The sequence below is a fragment of the Oncorhynchus tshawytscha genome, linkage group LG18, assembly GCF_018296145.1.
Source record: "Oncorhynchus tshawytscha isolate Ot180627B linkage group LG18, Otsh_v2.0, whole genome shotgun sequence".
Lineage (NCBI taxonomy): Eukaryota > Metazoa > Chordata > Actinopteri > Salmoniformes > Salmonidae > Oncorhynchus > Oncorhynchus tshawytscha.
The window spans coordinates 44,580,252-44,590,177 of NC_056446.1; positions in this window are offsets into that span (position 1 = coordinate 44,580,252).

The following is a 9,926-nucleotide window of genomic DNA, read 5'->3' on the forward strand; positions in this document are numbered from 1 at the left end:
ACTGAACACTGAACACACCTCATACATTAAGTAAAGGACCTCCACAGAATCAGAGAGAGAGAGAGAGAGAGAGAGAGAGCACTGAACACACCTCATACATTAAGTAAAGGACCTCCACAGAATCAGAGAGAGAGAGAGAGAGAGAGCACTGAACACACCTCATACATTAAGTAAAGGACCTCACAGAATCAGAAGAGAGAGCACTGAACACACCTCATACATTAAGTAAAGGACCTCCACAGAGAGAGAGAGAGAGCACTGAACACACCTCATACATTAAGTAAAGGACCTCCACAGAATCAGAGAGAGAGAGAGAGAGAGAGAGCACTGAACACACCTCATACATTAAGTAAAGGACCTCCACAGAATCAGAGAGAGAGAGAGCACTGAACACACCTCATACATTAAGTAAAGGACCTCCACAGAATCAGAGAGAGAGAGAGAGAGAGAGCACTGAACACACCTCATACATTAAGTAAAGGACCTCCACAGAATCAGAGAGAGAGAGAGAGAGAGAGCACTGAACACACCTCATACATTAAGAAAGGACCTCCACAGAATTAAGTAAAGGACCTCCACAGAATCATTAAGTAAAGGACCTCCACAGAGAGAGAGAGAGAGAGAGCACTGAACACACCTCATACATTAAGTAAAGGACCTCCACAGAATCAGAGAGAGAGAGAGAGAGAGAGAGAGCACTGAACACACCTCATACATTAAGTAAAGGACCTCCACAGAATCAGAGAGAGAGAGAGAGAGAGAGAGAGCACTGAACACACCTCATACATTAAGTAAAGGACCTCCACAGAATCAGAGAGAGAGAGAGAGAGAGCACTGAACACACCTCATACATTAAGTAAAGGACCTCCACAGAATCAGAGAGAGAGAGAGAGAGAGAGAGCACTGAACACACCTCATACTCATACATTAAGCACTGAACACACCTCATACAGTAAAGGACCTCCACACAGAAGAGCACTGAGTAAGAGAGAGAGAGAGAGAGAGCACTGAACACACCTCATACATTAAGTAAAGGACCTCCACAGAATCAGAGAGAGAGAGAGCACTGAACACACCTCATACATTAAGTAAAGGACCTCCACAGAATCAGAGAGAGAGAGAGAGAGCACTGAACACACCTCATACATTAAGTAAAGGACCTCCACAGAATCAGAGAGAGAGAGAGAGAGAGCACTGAACACACCTCATACATTAAGTAAAGGACCTCCACAGAATCAGAGAGAGAGAGAGAGAGCACTGAACACACCTCATACATTAAGTAAAGGACCTCCACAGAATCAGAGAGAGAGAGAGAGAGAGAGCACTGAACACACCTCATACATTAAGTAAAGGACCTCCACAGAACACACCTCATACAGTAAAGGACCTCCACAGAATCAGAGAGAGAGAGAGAGAGCACTGAACACACCTCATACATTAAGTAAAGGACCTCCACAGAGAGAGAGAGAGAGAGCACTGAACACACCTCATACATTAAGTAAAGGACCTCCACAGAATCAGAGAGAGAGAGAGAGAGCACTGAACACACCTCATACATTAAGTAAAGGACCTCCACAGAATCAGAGAGAGAGAGAGAGAGAGCACTGAACACACCTCATACATTAAGTAAAGGACCTCCACAGAATCAGAGAGAGAGAGAGAGAGAGCACTGAACACACCTCATACATTAAGTAAAGGACCTCCACAGAATCAGAGAGAGAGAGAGAGAGAGAGCACTGAACACACCTCATACATTAAGTAAAGGACCTCCACAGAATCAGCAGAGAGAGAGAGAGAGCACTGAACACACCTCATACATTAAGTAAAGGACCTCCACAGAGAATCAGAGAGAGAGAGAGAGAGAGAGCACTGAACACACCTCATACATTAAGTAAAGGACCTCCACAGAATCAGAGAGAGAGAGAGAGCACTGAACACACCTCATACATTAAGTAAAGGACCTCCACAGAATCAGAGAGAGAGAGAGAGAGAGCACTGAACACACCTCATACATTAAGTAAAGGACCTCCACAGAATCAGAAGAGAGAGAGCACTGAACACACCTCATACATTAAGTAAAGGACCTCCACAGAATCAGAGAGAGAGAGAGAGAGAGAGAGCACTGAACACACCTCATACATTAAGTAAAGGACCTCCACAGAATCAGAGAGAGAGAGAGAGCACTGAACACACCTCATACATTAAGTAAAGGACCTCCACAGAATCAGAGAGAGAGAGAGAGAGAGAGCACTGAACACACCTCATACATTAAGTAAAGGACCTCCACAGAATCAGAGAGAGAGAGAGAGAGAGCACTGAACACACCTCATACATTAAGTAAAGGACCTCCACAGAGAGAGAGAGAGAGAGAGAGAGCACTGAACACACCTCATACATTAAGTAGAGGACCTCCACAGAATCAGAGAGAGAGAGAGCACTGAACACACCTCATACATTAAGTAAAGGACCTCCACAGAATCAGAGAGAGAGAGAGAGAGAGAGCACTGAACACACCTCATACATTAAGTAAAGGACCTCCACAGAATCAGAGAGAGAGAGAGAGAGAGAGCACTGAACACACCTCATACATTAAGTAAAGGACCTCCACAGAATCAGAGAGAGAGAGAGAGAGAGAGAGAGCACTGAACACACCTCATACATTAAGTAAAGGACCTCCCAGAATCAGAAGAGAGAGAGAGCACTGAACACACCTCATACATTAAGAAAGGACCTCCACAGAAGAGAGAGAGAGCACTGAACACACCTCATACATTAAGTAAAGGACCTCCACAGAATCAGAGAGAGAGAGAGAGAGAGCACTGAACACACCTCATACATTAAGTAAAGGACCTCCACAGAATCAGAGAGAGAGAGAGAGAGAGAGCACTGAACACACCTCATACATTAAGTAAAGGACCTCCACAGAATCAGAGAGAGAGAGAGAGAGAGAGAGCACTGAACACACCTCATACATTAAGTAAAGGACCTCCACAGAATCAGAGAGAGAGAGAGAGCACTGAACACACCTCATACATTAAGTAAAGGACCTCCACAGAGAGAGAGAGAGAGAGAGCACTGAACACACCTCATACATTAAGTAAAGGACCTCCACAGAATCAGAGAGAGAGAGAGAGAGACACAGAGAGAGAGAGAGAGAGAGCACTGAACACACCTCATACATTAAGTAAAGGACCTCCACAGAATCAGAGAGAGAGAGAGCACTGAACACACCTCATACATTAAGTAAAGGACCTCCACAGAATCAGAGAGAGAGAGAGAGAGCACTGAACACACCTCATACATTAAGTAAAGGACCTCCACAGAATCACAGAATCAGAGAGAGAGAGAGAGAGCACTGAACACACCTCATACATTAAGTAAAGGACCTCCACAGAATCAGAGAGAGAGAGAGAGAGAGAGCACTGAACACACCTCATACATTAAGTAAAGGACCTCCACAGAATCAGAGAGAGCACTGAACACACCTCATACATTAAGTAAAGGAGAGAGAGAGAGAGAGAGAGCACTGAACACACCTCATACATTAAGTAAAGGACCTCCACAGAATCAGAGAGAGAGAGAGAGAGCACTGAACACACCTCATACATTAAGTAAAGGACCTCCACAGAATCAGAGAGAGAGAGAGAGAGAGCACTGAACACACCTCATACATTAAGTAAAGGACCTCCACAGAATCAGAATCAGAGAGAGAGAGAGAGAGAGAGCACTGAACACACCTCATACATTAAGTAAAGGACCTCCACAGAATCAGAGAGAGAGAGAGAGAGAGAGAGCACTGAACACACCTCATACATTAAGTAAAGGACCTCCACAGAATCAGAGAGAGAGAGAGAGAGAGAGAGAGAGAGCACTGAACACACCTCATACATTAAGTAAAGGACCTCCACAGAATCAGAGAGAGAGAGAGAGAGAGAGCACTGAACACACCTCATACATTAAGTAAAGGACCTCCACAGAATCAGAGAGAGAGAGAGAGCACTGAACACACCTCATACATTAAGTAAAGGACCTCCACAGAATCAGAGAGAGAGAGAGCACTGAACACACCTCATACATTAAGTAAAGGACCTCCACAGAATCAGAGACAGAGAGAGAGAGAGAGCACTGAACACACCTCATACATTAAGTAAAGGACCTCCACAGAAGAGAGAGAGAGAGAGAGAGAGAGAGCACTGAACACACCTCATACATTAAGTAAAGGACCTCCACAGAATCAGAGAGAGAGAGAGCACTGAACACACCTCATACATTAAGTAAAGGACCACCACAGAATCAGAGAGAGAGAGAGCACTGAACACACCTCATACATTAAGTAAAGGACCTCCACAGAAAGAGAGAGAGAGAGAGAGAGAGAGAGAGAGAGAGCACTGAACACACCTCATACATTAAGTAAAGGACCTCCACAGAATCAGAATCAGAGAGAGAGAGAGAGAGCACTGAACACACCTCATACATTAAGTAAAGGACCTCCACAGAATCAGAGAGAGAGAGAGAGAGAGCACTGAACACACCTCATACATTAAGTAAAGGACCTCCACAGAATCAGAGAGAGAGAGAGAGAGCACTGAACACACCTCATACATTAAGTAAAGGACCTCCACAGAATCAGAGAGAGAGAGAGAGAGAGCACTGAACACACCTCATACATTAAGTAAAGGACCTCCACAGAATCAGAGAGAGAGAGAGAGAGCACTGAACACACCTCATACATTAAGTAAAGGACCTCCACAGAATCAGAGAGAGAGAGAGAGAGCACTGAACACACCTCATACATTAAGTAAAGGACCTCCACAGAATCAGAGAGAGAGAGAGAGAGCACTGAACACACCTCATACATTAAGTAAAGGACCTCCACAGAATCAGAGAGAGAGAGAGAGAGAGAGAGAGCACTGAACACACCTCATACATTAAGTAAAGGACCTCCACAGAATCAGAGAGAGAGAGAGAGAGAGCACTGAACACACCTCATACATTAAGTAAAGGACCTCCACAGAATCAGAGAGAGAGAGAGAGCACTGAACACACCTCATACATTAAGTAAAGGACCTCCACAGAATCAGAGAGAGAGAGAGCACTGAACACACCTCATACATTAAGTAAAGGACCTCCACAGAATCAGAGAGAGAGAGAGAGCACTGAACACACCTCATACATTAAGTAAAGGACCTCCACAGAATCAGAGAGAGAGAGAGAGCACTGAACACACCTCATACATTAAGTAAAGGACCTCCACAGAATCAGAGAGAGAGAGAGAGAGCACTGAACACACCTCATACATTAAGTAAAGGACCTCCACAGAATCAGAGAGAGAGAGAGAGCACTGAACACACCTCATACATTAAGTAAAGGACCTCCACAGAATCAGAGAGAGAGAGAGAGCACTGAACACACCTCATACATTAAGTAAAGGACCTCCACAGAATCAGAGAGAGAGAGAGAGAGAGAGAGAGCACTGAACACACCTCATACATTAAGTAAAGGACCTCCACAGAATCAGAGAGAGAGAGCACTGAACACACCTCATACATTAAGTAAAGGACCTCCACAGAATCAGAGAGAAGAGAGAGAGAGAGAGAGAGAGAGCACTGAACACACCTCATACATTAAGTAAAGGACCTCCACAGAATCAGAGAGAGAGAGAGAGAGCACTGAACACACCTCATACATTAAGTAAAGGACCTCCACAGAATCAGAATCACCTCATACATTAAGTAAAGGACCTCCACAGAAGAGAGAGAGAGAGAGAGCACTGAACACACCTCATACATTAAGTAAAGGACCTCCACAGAATCAGAGAGAGAGAGAGAGAGCACTGAACACACCTCATACATTAAGTAAAGGACCTCCACAGAATCAGAGAGAGAGAGAGAGAGAGCACTGAACACACACCTCATACATTAAGTAAAGGACCTCCACAGAATCAATCAGAGAGAGAGAGAGAGAGCACTGAACACACCTCATACATTAAGTAAAGGACCTCCACAGAATCAGAGAGAGAGAGAGAGCACTGAACACACCTCATACATTAAGTAAAGGACCTCCACAGAATCCAGAATCAGTAAAGACAGATCAGAGAGAGAGAGACTGAACACACCTCATACATTAAGTAAAGGACCTCCACAGAAGAGAGAGAGAGAGAGCACTGAACACACCTCATACATTAAGTAAAGGACCTCCACAGAATCAGAGAGAGAGAGAGAGAGAGCACTGAACACACCTCATACATTAAGTAAAGGACCTCCACAGAATCAGAGAGAGAGCACTGAACACACCTCATACATTAAGTAAAGGACCTCCACAGAATCAGAGAGAGAGAGAGAGAGAGAGCACTGAACACACCTCATACATTAAGTAAAGGACCTCCACAGAAGAGAGAGAGAGAGAGAGAGCACTGAACACACCTCATACATTAAGTAAAGGACCTCCACAGAATCAGAGAGAGAGAGAGAGCACTGAACACACCTCATACATTAAGTAAAGGACCTCCACAGAATCAGAGAGAGAGAGAGCACTGAACACACCTCATACATTAAGTAAAGGACCTCCACAGAATCAGAGAGAGAGAGAGAGAGCACTGAACACACCTCATACATTAAGTAAAGGACCTCCACAGAATCAGAATCAGAGAGAGAGAGAGAGCACTGAACACACCTCATACATTAAGTAAAGGACCTCCACAGAATCAGAGAGAGAGAGAGCACTGAACACACCTCATACATTAAGTAAAGGACCTCCACAGAATCAGAGAGAGAGAGAGAGCACTGAACACACCTCATACATTAAGTAAAGGACCTCCACAGAATCAGAGAGAGAGAGAGAGAGCACTGAACACACCTCATACATTAAGTAAAGGACCTCCACAGAATCAGAGAGAGAGAGAGAGAGCACTGAACACACCTCATACATTAAGTAAAGGACCTCCACAGAATCAGAGAGAGATCAGAGAGAGAGAGAGAGAGAGCACTGAACACACCTCATACATTAAGTAAAGGACCTCCACAGAATCAGAGAGAGAGAGAGAGAGCACTGAACACACCTCATACATTAAGTAAAGGACCTCCACAGAATCAGAGAGAGAGAGAGAGAGAGAGCACTGAACACACCTCATACATTAAGTAAAGGACCTCCACAGAATCAGAGAGAGAGAGAGAGAGAGCACTGAACACACCTCATACATTAAGTAAAGGACCTCCACAGAATCAGAGAGAGAGAGAGAGAGAGAGAGAGCACTGAACACACCTCATACATTAAGTAAAGGACCTCCACAGAATCAGAGAGAGAGAGAGAGAGAGAGAGCACTGAACACACCTCATACATTAAGTAAAGGACCTCCACAGAATCAGAGAGAGAGAGAGAGAGAGAGCACTGAACACACCTCATACATTAAGTAAAGGACCTCCACAGAATCAGAATCAGAGAGAGAGAGAGAGCACTGAACACACCTCATACATTAAGTAAAGGACCTCCACAGAATCAGAGAGAGAGAGAGAGAGCACTGAACACACCTCATACATTAAGTAAAGGACCTCCACAGAATCAGAGAGAGAGAGAGAGAGCACTGAACACACCTCATACATTAAGTAAAGGACCTCCACAGAAGAGAGAGAGAGAGAGAGAGAGAGCACTGAACACACCTCATACATTAAGTAAAGGACCTCCACAGAATCAGAGAGAGAGAGAGAGAGAGCACTGAACACACCTCATACATTAAGTAAAGGACCTCCACAGAATCAGAGAGAGAGAGAGAGAGAGAGAGAGCACTGAACACACCTCATACATTAAGTAAAGGACCTCCACAGAATCAGAGAGAGAGAGAGAGAGAGAGAGAGAGAGAGAGAGCACTGAACACACCTCATACATTAAGTAAAGGACCTCCACAGAATCAGAGAGAGAGAGAGAGAGAGAGCACTGAACACACCTCATACATTAAGTAAAGGACCTCCACAGAATCAGAGAGAGAGAGAGCACTGAACACACCTCATACATTAAGTAAAGGACCTCCACAGAATCAGAGAGAGAGAGAGAGAGAGCACTGAACACACCTCATACATTAAGTAAAGGACCTCACAGAATCAGAGAGAGAGAGAGAGAGAGCACTGAACACACCTCATACATTAAGTAAAGGACCTCCACAGAATCAGAGAGCACTGAACACACCTCATACATTAAGTAAAGGACCTCCACAGAGAGAGAGCACTGAACACACCTCATACATTAAGTAAAGGACCTCCACAGAATCAGAGAGAGAGAGCACTGAACACACCTCATACATTAAGTAAAGGACCTCCACAGAATCAGAGAACACTGAACACCTCATACATTAAGTAAAGGACCTCCACAGAATCAGAGAGAGAGAGAGCACTGAACACACCTCATACATTAAGTAAAGGACCTCCACAGAATCAGAGAGAGAGACACACCTCATACATTAAGTAAAGGACCTCCACAGAGAGAGCACTGAACACACCTCATACATTAAGTAAAGGACCTCCACAGAATCAGAGAGAGAGAGAGAGAGCACTGAACACACCTCATACATTAAGTAAAGGACCTCCACAGAATCAGAGAGAGAGAGAGAGCACTGAACACACCTCATACATTAAGTAAAGGACCTCCACAGAAGAGAGAGAGAGCACTGAACACACCTCATACATTAAGTAAAGGACCTCCACAGAATCAGAGAGAGAGAGAGAGAGAGAGAGCACTGAACACACCTCATACATTAAGTAAAGGACCTCCACAGAATCAGAGAGAGAGAGAGAGAGAGAGAGCACTGAACACACCTCATACATTAAGTAAAGGACCTCCACAGAATCAGAGAGAGAGAGAGAGAGAGCACTGAACACACCTCATACATTAAGTAAAGGACCTCCACAGAATCAGAGAGAGAGAGAGAGAGAGCAGAGAGACACACTGAACACACCTCATACATTAAGTAAAGGACCTCCACATACAGAATCAGAATCAGAGAGAGAGAGCACTGAACACACCTCATACATTAAGTAAAGGACCTCCACAGAATCAGAGAGAGAGAGCACTGAACACACCTCATACATTAAGTAAAGGACCTCCACAGAATCAGAGAGAGAGAGAGCACTGAACACACCTCATACATTAAGTAAAGGACCTCCACAGAGAGAGAGCACTGAACACACCTCATACATTAAGTAAAGGACCTCCACAGAATCAGAGAGAGAGAGAGAGAGAGAGAGCACTGAACACACCTCATACATTAAGTAAAGGACCTCCACAGAATCAGAGAGAGAGAGAGAGAGCACTGAACACACCTCATACATTAAGTAAAGGACCTCCACAGAATCAGAGAGAGAGAGAGAGAGCACTGAACACACCTCATACATTAAGTAAAGGACCTCCACAGAATCAGAGAGAGAGAGAGAGAGCACTGAACACACCTCATACATTAAGTAAAGGACCTCCACAGAATCAGAGAGAGAGAGAGAGAGAGAGATACATTAAGTAAAGGACCTCCACAGAACTGAACTGAACACCTCATACATTAAGTAAAGGACCTCCACAGAATCAGAGAGAGAGAGAGAGCACTGAACACACCTCATACATTAAGTAAAGGACCTCCACAGAATCAGAGAGAGAGAGAGAGCACTGAACACACCTCATACATTAAGTAAAGGACCTCCACAGAATCACTGAACACACCTCATACATTAAGTAAAGGACCTCCACAGAATCAGAGAGAGAGAGCACTGAACACACCTCATACATTAAGTAAAGGACCTCCACAGAATCAGAGAGAGAGAGAGAGAGAGAGCACTGAACACACCTCATACATTAAGTAAAGGACCTCCACAGAATCAGAGAGAGAGAGAGAGAGCACTGAACACACCTCATACATTAAGTAAAGGACCTCCACAGAATCAGAGAGAGAG